This window comes from Oryctolagus cuniculus, chromosome 12 (assembly GCF_964237555.1).
Source record: "Oryctolagus cuniculus chromosome 12, mOryCun1.1, whole genome shotgun sequence".
NCBI classification, from domain to species: Eukaryota; Metazoa; Chordata; class Mammalia; order Lagomorpha; family Leporidae; genus Oryctolagus; species Oryctolagus cuniculus.
The window spans coordinates 32044432-32062491 of record NC_091443.1 but is presented as its reverse complement, the minus strand read 5'-3'; the positions used below and the strand labels follow the sequence as shown (position 1 = coordinate 32062491).

The 18060-nt window shown below is 36.4% G+C and overlaps 1 long non-coding RNA gene across 1 annotated transcript in view; it reads right to left on the bottom strand.

Moving 5' to 3' along the window:
• The window catches only part of LOC127483820 (uncharacterized), an 80630-nt gene extending 72830 nt beyond the window's left edge, over positions 1-7800 (bottom strand). Inside the window, exon 1 of the long non-coding RNA XR_007910541.2 lies at positions 7769-7800. This is a non-coding gene — a long non-coding RNA (uncharacterized lncRNA). The remainder of the gene's footprint in view (positions 1-7768) is intronic.
• Positions 7801-18060: the final 10260 nt, after the last annotated feature.

Sequence of the window (18060 nt, the reverse complement as noted above, 5' to 3'; positions counted from 1 at the left end):
GCTCTCTGCTGTGGCTCAGGAGGGCAGTAGAGGATGGCTCAAGTGCTTGGGCCCTGCATCCACATGGGAGACCAGGAGGAAGCACCAGGCTCCTGGCTTCGGATCAGCACAATGTCGGCTGTAGCAGCCATTTGGGGAGTGAACCAACAGAAGGAAGACCTTTCTCTGTCTCTCTCTCACACTGCCTACACCTCTACCTGTCAAATGAAAAAAAAAATCTCACAACGTGTTTTCAATTACCTCTTATACTAACCTTTTTCCTTCCTTGCTTGTTTCTCATTCCTCATTTCAGATTGATTACTTAGACCTGGACTACAGCAAGTCTACTCTCTCCTTAATCTTCTCACCTAAACATTACTATCTCCCAAAACAATTTCTCTCTTTGTTTCTACTTCATGTTCAAAAATTTTTCACAATAGTCAACATATGGAATCAACCAATGTGTTTATCATAAGATAAATGTATAAAGACAATGTGGGCTGGGGCCACAGCTCACTAGGCTAATCCTCCGCCTAATCCAAGAGAGTGAGGGTGGAAGCAGAGACAGGAGGAAGGGTCAGGGTATCATTACACTCTTATATTTGTATATATGAAATTTATTCATGTTATGTAAATTAAAAAGTATATAAGTTGAATATATTTTACTTGATTATTGTTTATAGCTCTGGCTTATATTCTTGCTTCATTATGGTCTTTTTATTTGTTGAACTCTTTTTTTTTTTTTTTTTTTTTTTTAACTTTTATTTAATGCATATAATTTTCCAAAGTACGACTTATGGATTACAATGGCTTCCCCCCCATACCGTCCCTCCCACCCACAACCCTCCCCTTTCCCACTCCCTCTCCCCTTCCATTCACATCATGATTCATTTTCGATTATCTTAATATACAGAAGATCAGCTTAGTATACATTAAGTATGGATTTCAACAGTTTGCTCCCACACAGAAACATAAAGTGAAAAATAATAGATGATTTTTTTAAATGATGATGAAATCAGAGCAGACCTATTGTCATGTTTAATCCCAGTGAGAGTCAAGTTGGGAATTGATAATTTCTTTTTTTTTTTTCTTTTTTTTTTTTTTTACAGAGGATCAGTTTAGTATGCATTAAGTAAGGATTTCAACAGTTTGCACCCCCATAGAAACACAAAGTGAAATATATTGTTTGAGTACTCGTTATAGCATTAAATCTCAATGTACAGCACATTAAGGATAGAGATCCTACATGAGGAGTAAGTGCACAGTGACTCCTGTTGTTGACTTTACCAATTGACACTCCTGTCTATGGCATCAGTAATCTCCCTATGCTCCAGTCATGAGTTTCCAAGGCTATGGAAGCCCTCTGAGTTCTCCGACTCTTATCTTGTTTAGACAAGGTCATAGTCAAAGTGGAGGTTCTCTCCTCCCTTCAGAGAAAGGTACCTCCTTCTTTGATGACCTGTTCTAATGGAGCATCAAGCCTTTCAGTATGATTTAAATTAAATGTTATCTTAAAAATTAAAAAAGTCTAAGCATTATTTTATTATAAAGCCCAGTTTGCATCTCTCCCTCTCTATGTACCATTGGAAAATTATAACCTATAACTTTCCAAAACACATCTTCTTTTCCAGAAAATTTCAATTTCTTGTCCCTTCAAAATTGTTTCCTTCTTGTAAATTTGTAAGCTATTTGATGGAGGGGAGTGTAGTTTTAGCAGTGTAATGTTTCATAGGTAACTAATGCACATCCATATTTGTTAGATCTCCCTATTCATATCACCCAGAATATCTCAATCTTTCTCCATTTGATTTAAAACTATGAATTATCCTTCTAGTTAGTATGCAGAAATGGGCATTCACATCACTAAGAGACAAATGCTTAAATTGCATTTGTGTGCTACTGATAAATAGATATATACATTTTCTATGTGATCTGTTCTGTCCATTTTTCAGAAATTTACATTTTTTGGCTCACTGTTTGAGTTGGTTTTGGAGCCACCATTTAGAATATCTTTTAGCACCAAAAATCTTGAAAACGGAAAACATATCCTCTATCCTGAAACTATTCATAATTACTTATATAACTTGAGTCTCTAGAATTGCTCTTGTTTTACCCTTAATACAATTTATCAGATATATTAAAACATATATATTAATTTTATAATATTAATATATTAATATTAATATAATAACTTAGTTACAATTAATAATTGTAACTAAAGAATAAACCCTTCAATGTCTTAATTGAGGCTTATTGAAATAAATTGATTGGGTTATTTGGTTTAGAGAAAATGGGAATTCTACTTTATAGTGTAAGAACTAATATATAATACTAATCAGAATAAACACAAATAAATTCAAAAATAAGTGTTAAAATTTAAACTTCTTAGCAAAGTATAGCATGGTAAAAAATTAATGCAGTATTTTACCATCAAGAATTTAAAGAAAGATATATTTTTGTGAGGTTTTTGACTTCTGAATTTCTAACTTTTTTGTTAGTTTTTTTTTGTCCTTTGTTTTATTAAAAAACATTGTAATATCTCAGAACATGGTGCCATTTTATGTATGGTTCATGATAGTAGATTTAATTTTCCTTTCTTAATGGTACTTAAGTATGACTGCTTTTTATAGACTGAAACTTAGATTTCATAAAATATGGTAAATATTCAAACTATTTTAGGATTTATAGTGGTTACTGTTTTTACAAAATATCATGGGTTATATACAGGTTCCATCTAATCCTAAAATATTGCACTTAAAATTGTATAATAAAATGTGTATACTTTATATGATCAAAGTTAGCTTTCAATAATCCATTTATAGCACTCCTCCTATTTTTGTAGGGAATCATCTGCACCAGAGCACTTCTGCAACATCTCTCACACACACATGTGCATATATATATATATATATATATATGCATTATTATATAAACTGCCTTACTTCACACCATACGCATATGTGTGAAGTAAGGCAGTTTAAATATTTTACACTTCAGTATTATGAAATATTTATGCTCAAACTCCCACAAATGGCATGAGTAAGGTCAGCAGAAGCTGTGAAAGACAAATGCCTTACTTACAAGTTGTCTTTGAAAATAAAATGGGAGGATTTGACAACAAAGAAAAGCATGAAATCACCCCTTACTTTTAATATTCAAATATTAAACTTATATGCAAAATACTGATGTATTTTGTTTTCAATTTAGAGGGTCATCTTCCCAATGCACCATAATATAAAAAATAAGTTTTAAAACCACTCATCTTTATATATACATGGATAAGAGCCAGGTATTTTTATTCCTAGCTATTTTTCATGCTAACTACTTGAATCATGTTCTCAAGTTGTTACAAAATATTCTTCTTGACTATTATAATTTCCTTTGATTTATACTTCTAAATATGTACTGGCACAAAAGTTCAAATATAAGTCCACAGTAAAAGGTCTATGATGTTTATTTTAGTGCATTTACTGAAAACTATTATCAAAGTTCAATCACTTAGAATGATATATATATTATATATTGTATTGTTCATAATCATACTTACATAAAGTGTATATACAGTTAACAGACAAAAACATAACAAAACGCGCATGTATCTACTAAAAACAGTAAATGATATGACTGTGAAATCCTTGAGTGTGCCTTTAAACTTAATAATAATTGTTTTCCCTATGGGCAAAGGTAGTTTGTTGATAGTCTGGAGTTTGTTGATAATACCTGTATTTCTTTTTATGATATCAATATATTATTTAATTTTATCTATTTTGACTTTCAAATACAGGATATGTATACTCTTTATTATCTTCATGACATTACATTCCCTCAGGTCAACAGAGGAGTTCATCCTCTCTCACCATTCTAAAATATTCCATCATCTGACTAATATCACATTTCTCTATTTACCTACTAGTAATGATGATTTCAGTAGCTGTCATTTTTTTCTTTTGTTAAAATGTATTGCTCAGAATAGTCCCATCCATGTTTATCAATATACATTGTAAAAAGTTCCAAGGAATCCAGGAATATTGTATGCTTTTATAGCTTTTTTAGGTAAGTCATGAACATGTAGATATATGAATTTATATTTGTTTTAAAAAAGAATTTAATAGGAGTTGAAGAATTAAGGATTAATGTTGTTTTCCTAATACTACTTTCAGCTGAACACTTTCATACTTACTTGTCTTATTATATTTCTACCTATTGACCACCTCTCAGAAGTATGCATCCTCATTTAGATAAAAACAAATTTCCTCTGAGGGCAGTGGGTATTTGATGCAGTGGCTATTGGAACATTAGCATCACATATCACAGTGCCTACATTCAAGTCCTGATTCTCACTCCAGCTTCCTGCTAATGTATACTCTGAGAGGCAGCAGATGATAGGTCAAATACTTGGGTCATGACACCTTGTGTGAGACCTTGGTTGACTTCCTACCTCTCTCCCCCGAGGTATGTGCTGAATGGACCAGCCGAGGGGAGGCCTCTCTCTTAAAAAGAAAGAAATCTGCAAATTTGTGAATAGCAAGTAGTCTTAGGGTAAATATCTTTGTAAGATGTCCTTGAAAGGACATTTAAGTTACAAAAAATTTCATACCAACATTTCTCTGGAAATCATTCTTTAATTTCCCATAATAGTCTACCTGGAATATTGATTTTTAAATACTTTAATATAGTCGTTATGGTGTTGCAATCAGGCTTTCATTATGAATTATAAATAAAATTTTCTAGGATTTGTCTATTTTTATATTACAGCTACCAGGAAAATACAATGTTGTCATTTGATGAAATCAACCAGTATAAAAGATAATTAACTTTATGCTACATTTTCTTAATTTAAATCAGAAATGAAATCACAACAAATATGTAGTTTATCCTTACTTAATCTGTGGCTTTTAATGTCTAAATTATAGCTGGTCATATTTTTTTTTTTTTTTTTTTTTGACGGGCAGAGTGGACAGTGAGAGAGAGAGACAGAGAGAAAGGTCTTCCTTTGCCGTTGGTTCACCCTCCAATGGCCGCCGCGGCCAGCGCACCGCGCTGATCCGATGGCAGGAGCCAGGAGCCAGGTGCTTTTCCTGGTCTCCCATGGGGTGCAGGGCCCAAGCACCTGGGCCATCCTCCACTGCACTCCCTGGCCACAGCAGAGAGCTGGCCTGGAAGAGGGGCAACCGGGACAGAATCCGGCGCCCCGACCGGGACTAGAACCCGGTGTGCCGGCGCCGCAAGGCGGAGGATTAGCCTAGTGAGCCGCGGCGCCGGCCTTAGCTGGTCATATTTTAATGGCCAATCAACACATACAAAAGATTTATACTCACAAATATTTACTAAAATATTTTTTCATAATAGCATATCTAAAGTTGAGCTACAAATACTTGTATGTGACCTGATAATATTCTTATCTTCTTCTTAAACCCTTTAAAATTATGAAAATTATTCTTAGCTCTGAGTTATGTAAAAAAGATGATAGGCTAGCTTTGGCCCACAAACTACAGTTTGTAAACCTCTGTTCTAGTTCTGAAATTCTCAATCCTAGCTGCAATTGGCATAGACCCTAATCCAGATTAATGAAATCATAAGCCTCATTTCATGTGATCTCCTGGGCTTGCTCATATTTTAAAAAACTCTCAGGTAATCACAGTGTTGTATTCATAATGTATTCTAGTAAAATCTTTTTTATTTACTATTTTATTTTTCTCTTTTCTCTATTGACTATCAATTAATATCTACTTAAGCTTAATTAGCAGGTGTTACAAAAGTCAGAGTTCTGCAGGTTGCTCAGTTCACCCTCCACTTTGTGAGGTGAAGAATATTCATTTTAGACCTGTAATTAGGTTGGAGTACACATCTTTGTCTAATTTTTCTAGTAAAATACATTAGAGTTCTTATTCTTATCCCTCACCTCTTCTGATATAATGCCAAAACATGAAAAACAGCATTTTCAGAATTTTCTAACCAACACTCCCTACTAACAAAATCTACACACACACAATATGTTGATCTACATCCTATTTTCATTGTTTTATTCCAGGATTTGCAGTCTCCACCTTAGTGGAATAAAACTCCAGCACAGCTCACAGTAGGTGAAAGTTGACCCCTCAATACACCAGCCTCTCTCCCCCCCTCCAAAGTCCAGTAGAAAAAAAATTGTTGATCAAGCAAGGCAAAGAGATGAGAATCTCTTGACTGAATCTTTGTAGTGATCGAGAGGAGTGAAGTCAGAAGAATACACTTATATGGTCTTTGTGTCTGGCTAGATGATTTTAAGGAAGTATTTACAAGGTGGAACTGAGTGGGATTAGGAAGTTTACAAACATAAGCATTTTAGTAAATATCCTAGTCTAAGAGTCTTGAAGAAAGTCTTGATGATCAGCAAATTATTAGGCTTAACAACTAAGTTTAGTTCTTTTCCTAGTCTTCTGAGAACAAGGATTTTTTAGAGCAAATTGCTAACTTGTTTTTGGCTGTTAACAGTAGTGTTTTTGCAGATGGCCAGAAAAGACATGGTGTTGTCAGTTCTCAAGTAAATAGATAGAGGAAACTGCTCTGGGCCCACTTTATAAGCTACTGTTTAGTGGGCTACTGAGAAATTGTTTTGAGTTTACTTAGAACCTAAATTTTTAATTACAGGGCTGATAATGGGGAGGTACAAAGGATATATTGCATTTTTTCTATTTCATAAAGCTCAAGTTCCAAACTCACAATAGATTTCTTTCCCATCTTCTTTCAACACACACGTATTATACAGACATAAAATATTAATATCTGTATGTACCATACAGATATTTATCTCATACTTGTGAGTTATTTCAGGTTCTATAATTAGCTGTCTGATACTGCTTTCAGTGATATGGGGATTTTTCTCTTTTTTTATGTCTATTCATGGATGTTTTATGGAAATTTAGGGAAGCTTTCTTAAAGGTATATCATTTTGAAAAGAAAATTCTCAGCATTTGGGATTGTATTCATATAGATCACTAACAGCCTAGTTTAAGTTTAAGTAGATACCTAAAGACTTTCACACAGACAGTACTTGTCTTATAAATAATCTATTATTCTAAGAGATAACGCAGTAACCAGAGTCCAGCAAGAGTAGAGCTGTGAAACAGTAAAGGAAGGTGTGGTTATAGTTTCTGTAAAGAGTTGTGTTGAGAGGAATATCTTTGTGGTAGATAAACATCCAAACCACAATGCCCTGGCAACGAAGAAGCAATGGAAGGTGAATACCTTAATGTCACTCTTCTTTCTACTTTCAGTCATGGTTTCATTAGTTCAAATGAACCACACATCACAGTCATAGCTAATACACTCTATTCCCATCAGGTTCACAAGCTACAGAAAGGACTAAGAAGGATCAAGGGGAAGTTAGATGAGCAAGTGAAACATGCACAGGGCAGCCCTTTTCTGCATGATTACATATTGGCCTGATGCTGTGTGATGCGTTACTTCCTGCAGTTCGGAAGGACTGATGTTATAAACGCCGCAGTAATGGCAGAGTGAACAGATAAAACCACCTTTGCAATTTGGCAACAATGCTGAGCCACAGGGTCAAACCTAGAACCACTTGCCTTTGTACTATCTGAGTGAAAAATAATCAGTGCCTGTGCTATTGAAACCACCACTCTGGTAGTAGTAATTCAAAGTATCCTAATTATACCTTGCCTTGTGAGGCAACAACTTCATCCTGATTATGCAGATAAGAAAATTTAGTCATTTAAAGGAATTGGAACTTAAGTTACATAACACTTTGATAATACTGCATTCACAAAAAAGAGATGTTTTTTCTTACTTTGCTAATGTGATGAGCTACATTTTCTTTATCTGTAAAAGAGAAAAATATATGTAAATTAGACAGGCATTGTTATGCTCTTAAATATGATAACATAATAGAGATATTTCAAAGCAGCAAACTAAATTAACATAGAATTGTTTTTTACTGATGTGTATTTTCATATTTTAAATCCATCTATAGCTATATATTTTCTATAAATCAATAGATAGATCTAAAAAAAACACGCTCCTTTTCTACATTTTATCAGGAGCCTTTTTTGTTGCCTTTCCACTGTTTCTTGTCTCTTCTGATTTAATGTAAGTTCTCGGAGCTGAGGATTATGATTTCACAGTTTTATATCCCCATAGACTTCTGAATCATAAAACGAGACACATAATAGATAGTTGATAAGTTTTGTTCAATGAACATGACAATATTTTATTTGTTCAAAAAAGCATATACTTTTCTATTATATCCCATCAAGTATAAGATAATGCTTATCTCTAACATTAACTAAAAACACAATAGCAACAAAAAATAATATGTCCTTCTATAGCTTAGGAGAAATACTTTCACTTGTTATTCTCAGTGAATAAAGCAAACCTATCAGAAATGTGATTTCTGTATTCACTTCAATTGGTTCAGATTTTAGGAAGAGCCAAAAAGCTTGTGATAAAAATAAATCTACTGGGAATCAATAAAACTCCATTTCTACTTTCAGCTTTCTTCTACTTTTTTGTTTTCTTTCCACTTATTTATACAACTACCTGTGGTCCACAGAACACTGGGAGTGTAGGCCTACTAAAAGAATTCTAAAAATACAACTGGAAAGGCAGCTTGCTTTCTTATTCCTACAATTGTCATTGTTAGATTACATCTTTAACTACAGAATTCTTGGGCTCTGTATAACATAAATCTCAGTGAATGGATCAAACATTTGAACTATATTTACCTTAAAAAAGTAGGTAGAACAACAGACATTTTATGTATTGGACCAATGTTCAACAGAAAGAAGTCAAATAAAATAGAAAGAAGATTTAAATAGCCTTTAACTTTTGGCATAATTTCTGCAAAGGAAGATAACATATACTACCTAAAAGAAATCTGCGTACAATTCATTCATCACATTTTTGCCTCCCATTGGCAAAATCAGGAACAAAAATAAAAATAAAATTTATAAGCCTATGAATAAGGAAAAATTTATCTGCAATGTTTACCTGATTCTAGATAACATAAAAATAGTGACTCCTTAAGTTATGTGAGCAAGGTTACTTACATATAAATGCTTATTCTGTATTTACTATATATAATTAAAGAATTTTAATATTATCAATTTATTTATTTCAGAACAATCTCTGGTTTGGTAAAATGAATCAAAATTGTAGGGAGCAGAAAACTAGGATTTTGCGACAAAGTTAAAAGACTACACTTCTAGGCTTGTTGCAGAGTTTCATTAATTACATAAGCATTTTTGTCTGATATACAATAATCAATGTTGTTGTAGATGATGTTGCCTAAGTGTCTCTCAAGGGGCCACACCCTCCTGAAATTAGAGGCATGGCTACAGTTTCTGATCTCAGCCAAAATATGCCAAGGGACAGTCACACAGGCCCCCAGAAGAATGTGGCAGAAGAGACAGCAGGGGACTACTGATGTTAATTGGTACCTGAGATGTTTTTGGGAATTTTAAACTTGCAGGAGTATTTGAATGGGTCTGTCATAATATACACCAACATTCTATTCTCTATCGTGGACCACCAGACCAAATTCCTTTTCCCAGTCATTAAGTTGATGCATAACCTTGCCTAAGTGCCTGCTGGCTTGTAGACTTGATGGTACCCTCTAAATAAAAGTGGGAGTGTAAGGCTATCCAGTGGCACACTCTTAGAATGGACACTCCTGTGTCCTGTCTCCTCATTTGAAAAACCCCACATGTTGTTTTTCTAGTAGGCAATCATTGTACAGCTTTAAATATTTCATATTCTCCGCAATTGTGTCTGCCCTTACAAAACAATAATTTATACATTCTTTCTCTGTTATACATTCATTCAGTCAGTATTTATTGAGCATGTAATACACACCAAGCTCAGTTCTAATTCTTAAGTTTTGGAAAATATATAATTCCTGTCTGAATGGGCTTTGAGTGAAATTAAAAAGACACAGTTTAAAATCCTAATTACAATGCGAAAGAGTCTGTGTTACTATAGTGAAATGTGCTGTGCTTTAATTAGGAATGTGCATTTAATCCAGGCCCAGTATTTTATCTGGAAAAGCTTCCTAGAGGAAGTAGCACTTGAGCTGAATATGTGTGGTGCAATGTTCTCAGGCTGGTATTCAGTCCCTAAAGTAAACTTATTGTATTTAGTACTTAGTAAAATTTTTCCTTTATTGTCTTAATTTACTGGGTCAATTAAAATAAGTACTTGGTTCTTTAGAAAGCCCTCTTGATGGTATTAAAACATGAACTAAGCTTTGCTGCCCTTTCCAACCCCTTTGGATTTACAGATAGGGGATTCATTAAAGAAGAGGAAATCTGGCATATGTATGCTGGCAAAGAACTAGAGAGAAATGAAAGAAACTCCTGAATGCCAGGCAAGAAATGAGCTATCAGTGACCCAGAAACTCTTAGATGATTCTAAGTCAGTACCTAATCTTTACACTTACTGCGCAGTTTCTTCTATCAGAAGAGGAGATAATTAGAGAGTGGTCAGTTCCTCATACTTTCTTAAATAAAATTTTCTAGGATTTGTCTATTTTTATATTACAGCTACCAGGAAAATACAATGTTGTCATTTGATGAAATCAACCAGTATAAAAGATAATTAATTTATGCTACATTTTCTTAATTTAAATCAGAAATGAAATCACACTTTCTTAAGGTGTTTGGCCTAATCTGGGACACCTACATCCCATGTCAACGTGTTATGGTTTGGCTCCAAATCCAGTTTCTGCTTCCCAGTCCAGCTTCCTTCTGATACGCACCCAGGGAAGCAGCAGGAGATGGCTCAAGTAACTAGATCCCTACTACCTATGTGAGAGGCTGAGACTGAGTTCACAGTTCATGGCTTCAGCCCGGTCTATTGTCAGCCATTGCAGGCATTTGGAGAGTGAACAACAGATGGGACTCTCTCTATACCTTCTCTTCCCTCTCCCTCTCCCTCCCCCTCTCCATACCCCTCTCTCCCTCTCTCATTCCATTCCTGTTTCTGACTGCTTCATTTCCAATGGAGCTCCTTGCTTGTGTACCTGGGAAAGCAGTGGAGAACAGTCCAGATGCTTCCACCGCTGCACCCCTGTTGGAGGCATGGAGGAAGCGCCTGGCTCCTGGCTTTGGACAGGTCCACAATTCCCCACCATTATTGGCTTTGGGAGAGTGCACAAGTGGATAGAAAATCTCTGTCTTTATCTCTCTGGCTTTGCCTTTCAAACAGATGAATAAAATCATAAAAACAAAACAACAATACCTATTATACAGTCACCTTTAGCTGTGAAAGAACAGTTGTAGCTGTTTTCATCTCTGAACTCAAGGTATGTTTGGCAGGAGCAGAAGCAATGAGATTTGCTAGTGATGCACACACAAAAATTGAATAAAGCAAGGAGTAAGAAGGAATCCTAGATTTTCAACCTGAGAAAATTTGCAGGTGATTTTTAAAAATTCTGCTCCTTTTTGCTTGGTTAATATCATATTTTATATGACACTAAGAAAATGAACGAGTTTTGTGGTGAGATTGTGAACAAGTTAACATGCAAAACAAAATAAAACCATGTGAGAGTCAGGGTTCTTGTTCACTTTTATCTTTTCCATAAAATCAGGATATAATCTTTTACTGTGCCAAAGGAAAAAAATGAAATTACCTGTAATATTTATCTTCCTTTTCAGATAAGACTTTAGTCTTGAGAGTATAGGCATGCTAATGCAACTTAATGAAATGTGTTTTGATTCATCCAATTTAACTGATACTAGTATTGAATTGGACTACAGTACCGAATACACTCGTGTAATACAGCAATCTATTACTGAGGTATAAATCTTATATTCTCCATCTCAAAAAAAAAAGAAAATGTTTCATAAAATGGCCAAATTTGTGATGCAACTGATAATAATGAAATTAGAATAAAAGTTGTGAAAATGTGTGATGAATTAATCACTTAACTTTAAAGCAAAGGATAACTCTTATTCCATTTACAAATAAAGAAAATGAGGCTCAGAGAAACTGGGTAGATTATCAAAATTAATAAATTACAGGGCTGTTTCAAGACACAGTGCTCAGTCTTCCAAGAGGCATATAAAAATTATCACTGAGGAAATGTTAATTCTAAAGCTTAGAAATTTCATTGAAAGTATCAATTTAGTAGTTTCCCAAAGCCAAGACCTACTGTTATTGAAATCATCTTTAAGCTCTATTTTTAAAAGAATTATTTATTCATTTCTTGAAAGGCAGTCAGAGAGAGAGAGACAGAAAGTGAGTACAAGGGAACTTCCATCTCCTAATTAACTCTCCAAATAACTGCAACACACCAAGGGATTGACCTGGCTAAAGCTAGGATCCAGGAACTCCATCTGGGTCTTCCACATGGGTGACAAGGGCCAGGTTCTTGGTCCATCATCCCTTGCCTTCCCATGCACTTTATCAGGAAGATGGATCTGATACAATATGCCAGAGCTGCAAGTGATGGCTTAGCTCACTGAGCCACAACACTGGCTTCCAGGAACCTCTTTTAAAGAATTATAAACAAGAACAGAGTTGTTTTCCTTCAGATTTATGTTTTTTTTAAATCTGGGGTTCAATAAAATACTCAATTCTTTTGGTAAGATACGTCAGGAAAGAACTGGCTTTCTCCTCATTCCATTCCTTTTTATTTGCATTATTTTCTTCTACCCTGGTAAGAGCCATCTGTGTATAAATTTTGTTCAACTGAGGTAACTCTATCTTCATTAATGAGAGTTCTAGGAAACACTGAGAAGTAAGCTGACATTTTTCATGACCAATGTCCAACTGATCTCTTATGATACCAGTAATTCCTTTTTTTCAACTTTTATTTAATAAATATAAATTTCCAAGTACAACTTTTGGATTATAGTGGCTTTTCCCCCATAACCTCCTTCCCACCTGCAACCACCCCATCTCCAACCCCATTCTTCATCACGATTCGTTTTCAATTATCTTTATATACAGAAGATAAACTTAGTATATACTAAGCAAAGATTTCAACACAGACACACAAAGTATAGAGTACTGTTTGAGTAGTAGTTTTACCATTAATTCCAATAGTACAACACATTAAGGTCAAGGATCCTACTTGGGGAGTAGATGCACAGTGAATCTCTTTGTTGATTTAACAATTGACACACTTATTTATGATGTCACTAATTACCCAAGGCTCTTGTCATGAGCTGCCAAGGCTATGGAAGCCCTTTGAGTTCACAAACTCTGATCTTATTTAGACAAGGCCATAGTTGAAGTAAAAGTTCTCTCCTCCCTTCAGAGAAAGGTACCTCCTTCTTTGATGGCTTGTTCGTTCCACTGGGATCTCACTCACAGAGTTCATTTAGGGTTTTTTTTTTTTTTTTTTTTTTTTTTTTTTTTTTCTTCTAGAGTGTCTTGGCTTTCCATGTCTGAGAAACTTCCATGGGCCTTTTAGCCAGATCTGAATGCCTTATGGATTGATTCTGAGGCCAGAGTGCTTTATGACATCTGCCATTCTATGAGTCTGCTGTGTATCCCACTTCCCATGTAAGATCATTCTTTCCTTTTTAATTCTATCAGTTAGTATTAGTAGACACTAGTCTTATTTATGTGATCCCTTTGACACTTAATCCTATCATTATGATCAGTTATGAACTGAAACCAATCACTTTGCCTGGTAAGATGGCATTGAAACACGCCACCTTGATGGTGTTGATTTGGAATCCCCTGGCACGTTTCTAGCACTACCATTAGGGGTAAATCCGAGTAAGCATGTGCTGAATTGTACATCTCCTCCCTCTCTTATTCCCACTCTTATACTTAACAGGGATCACTTTTCAGTTAAATTTAAAATACTAAAAATAATGTGTATAAATTAAAGAGTTCAACCAATGGTATTAAGTAGAACAAAATATATTTAAAGGAATAAAATAGTAAGTTGTTCCTCGACAGTGAGGAAAAGGGCATATCAAGGCATTGCTTCTCACAGTTTCAGTTTCACTTTTTTTTTTTTTTTTTTTTTTGACAGGCAGAGTGGACAGTGAGAGAGAGACAGAGAGAAAGGTCTTCCTTTGCCGTTGGTTCACCCTCCAATGGCCGCCACGGCCGGCGCACCATGCTGATCCGATGGCAGGAGCCAGGTACTTATCCTGGTCTCCCATGGGGTGCAGGGCCCAAGCACTTGGGCCACCCTCCACTGCACTACCTGGCCACAGCAGAGAGCTGGCCTGGAAGAGGGGGAACCGGGACAGAATCCGGCGCCCCGACCGGGACTAGACCCGGTGTGCTGGCGCCGCAAGGCGGAGGATTAGCCTAAGTGTCAGTTTCACTTCTACAAGTTTCCTTTTAGGTGCTCAGTTGTCACAAATCAGAACAAACATATGATATTTGTCCCTTTGTGACTGGCTTAATTCACTCAGCATGATGTTTTCCAGATTCCTCCATTTTGTTGCAAATGACCAGATTTCATTGTTTTTGATTGCTGTATAGTATTCTATAGAGTACATGTCCCATAATTTCTTTATCCAGTCTACTGTTGATGGGCATTTAGGTTGATTCCAGGTCTTAGCTATTGTGAATTGAGCTGCAATAAACATTGAGGTGCAAACAGCTTTTATGTTTGCCAATTTAATTTCCTTTGGGTAAATTCCAAGGAGTAAGATGGCTGTGTCATGTGGTAGGGCTGTATTCAGTTTTCTGAGGAATCTCCAAACTGTCTTCCATAGTGGCTTTACCAGTTTGCATTCCTACTAACAGTGGATTAGTGAGCTTTCTCCCAACATCCTCGCCAGCATCTATTGTTAGTTGATTTCTGTATGTAAGCCATTCTAACTGGATTACATTTGCATTTCCCTAATGGCTAGTGAGCCTGAACATTTTTTCATGTGTCTGTTGGCTGTTTGGATTTCCTCTTTTGAAAAATGTCTAAATAGTTCCTTGGCCCATCTCTTAAGTTGGTTGTTTGTTTTATTGTTGAGTTTCTTGATCTTCTGTAGATTCTGGTTATTAAACCTTTATATGTTGCATAATTTGCAAATATTTTTTCCCATTGTCAGTTGCCTCTTCACTTTCCACCAGTCATTCCTTTTGCCACTCATCCATATGTGATAACATCAATACCTATATCAGGTAAGGACTTTCGTTATCATCAATGTATTAATGTAAAAAGAATGCATTATATGTGTTTTAATAGATATCAAAAAATTTAGCCTCAGAGAAATTCTCAATTATGGAATTTAGGACTTGGGAAGGTGGCGCAAACTCATTGGGAACTGGCATGCAAAGCAGATGGTAGTGTCCTAGACATTTTCCCATTCCCTTTAAAATCAACAGTCAGCACAAGTTATATCCCTTAAAAGTAAATGAGGTGCTGAGGATTTTAAAGTGCAGATATAGGCCCCCCCTGTTAACAGAAGCTTTACTAACACATGGAATACTAGGTCAACTATGATAATTATTTTTTTAAAACCTGAATCCACTTCTTCATCAGCCATCTCATTAATTAGCAAAATATTATGAAATAAGCTTTAGGAGAAAGTATCCTCACTGAAACATCTATAATAAAAATACAAATTTAATTTCATAAGCTAAGGAAAACCTCAAAGTGATTCATCACTACGTTCTTGGACTCTTGAATTAGTTTTCCCTCCATCTCTGTTTCATTTTTTCTAGTTTTCCTCTTCCTGCTCCTGCTCAGGCAGGGGCCTTCCATGCAATGCCTAGTCTAAGTTCTTACACTTCTGATGGCAGGAGTTGTTCTAATAGTTATAAAGGGATTGGCTGCTGGACCTGGGGCCTGACAGAAGGAAGATTAAAAGATACAGGCCAGGTATTTGGGGAAAAGAGACCGTAGGATAGAAGTATAAGGATAGACAAACATATGAAGATCTTTAATCACATGTGAATTCCAACCAGAGAATACTTACAGTAGAAGAGGCAATAAAGGACCAAAATATAATACATTTTAGAATAAGGATACATGCATTTCAGGAATATTTAACAAACATATACTACAGATAACCATCATTTTCTACCACACCTTAGAGCTTTACTTGATAGACATCTGAGTGCACAGCTGTAGGCACACATGACATTTAAATATCTATAAGTGTTTTCAAAGAATATTTTGTTAAGCATATTTTTATTTATTGGAGGGAAAGCTAACAATCAGAGATTTAGTAGGGCACACATAATTTTTCTTCATTTTTAAAAATATTTACTTATTTATTTGAAAGTCAGAGTCACAGAGAGAAAGAAATAGGGAGAGGGAGAGAGAGAGAGAGAAAGAGAGAGAGCGAGAGAGCGAGCACTTCCATCTGCTGGTTCACTCTTCATATAGCCACAACAGCCCAGGGCTGGGCCAGGCCAAAGACAGGAGCCAGCAGCTTCATCCAGGTCTCCCACATGTGTGGCAGGGGTCCAAGCACTTAGGCTATCTTCTGCTTTTCCTTGTCCCAGGACACTATCAGGGAGCTGGATCAGAAGTAGAGCAGCTGGGACAGGAACTGGTGCCCATATGGGATGTAGGCTTCACAGCGGGAGGTTTTACCAGCTCTGCTACAATGCTGGCCCTTGTCCCTTTTTAAGCATTTTTTTTTTTTTTTTGACAGGCAGAGTGGACCGTGAAAGAGACAGAGAGAAAGGTCTTCCTTTGCCGTTGGTTCACCCTCCAATGGCCGCCACGGCCGGTGCGCTGCGGCTGGCGCACCGCGCTGATCCGAAGCCAGGAGCCAGGTGCTTCTCCTGGTCTCCCATGGGGTGCAGGGCCCAAGCACTTGGGCCATGCTCCACTGCACTCCTGGGCCACAGCAGAGAGCTGGCCTGGAAGAGGGGCAACCGGGACAGAATCTGGCGCCCCGACCGGGACTAGAACCTGGTGTGCCGGCGCCACAAGGCAGAGGATTAGCCTAGTGAGCCGTGGTGCCGGCCAAGCATGTTTTAAGATTATGTCTGAGGCAAGTGTTTAGCCTAATATTTAAAACACCAGTTCAGATGTCCATGTCCCACCCTAGAGTTCCTGGGATTGATACTTAGTTGCAGCTCCCAATTCCAGTTTCCTGCTGATACAGATAAGAGGTGGCAGAGAAGATGGTTTAAGTAATTGGGTTTCTGCTCACCACATGGGAAACCTGGATTGTGTCCCTGGCTGCTAGATTCTGGCCTAGCCCTGGCCATTCCAGGCATTTGGGAAGTGAATCAACATCAGCAGATGGGAATTTCTCTCTCCCTCTTGCATTCAAAAATACATATTTTCATAAAAAAGAGTATACCTGCTTGCTTGTTGATGCATTTAACACCAAAGCATCAGAAGATTTTAGAAGTATCAAATACATTGCCTTTGTACACTCACTTATGCACACTGTCCCCTGTGTACTCACAATGTTATAGCCCCTTCAAAGAGAAAGAAAGCATCAAGCAACATAGAATTACATGTGGGAAACTGCATGCAAGTTACATGCTTTAGCATTTTATAGAAAGGAAATATTACTGAGGAAATGGTTAGGAAGCTACTTCCAGTAGCCTAGTTTAAGCCAATATACTGTCTCTCATGAATGATTTCTGTAGCACCCTGCTTGATCTTGCAGCACCTACATTTGCTGTCCTATAGTTTTTTCTTTCCACGCCAACCAGAGGAACAGTTTTTCAAAATCTCAAGGCAAATTGTCTTACTGTCCAACACTAAACTCCAAAAGGCTTCCCTTTCAGATTCAGATTAAAATGCAAAATTCATACTACAGCTTTGAATGGCCTACCACTTTCTCCCGCTGCCTCTCTGGTCTATTATCCATCTGTTCTTTGTCACTTTTGATCCACTACGTTTGCTTCCTTGCTAGCCTTTAAACATCCCAAGTGGATTCTTATCTTAGGCCCTAGACACTCAATTCCTGGTTCCTCTTTATAAAAAAGAAAAAGCCTTTAACATATGGCAACAATTTAGCTGATTCCACTTTACTTGGATCTGGATTTCAATACTACCTCCTGAGAGAGGACTTCCAGGAAAACTGCATCTGAAATTATAGCCCTATGTACTTTTAGTCCCTTTACCTTGCTTTATTATGCTTTACAGCATTTATTACTGTTTTGAATGTTTTGTATTTATGCCTTCCCACTAGAATTTCTGCC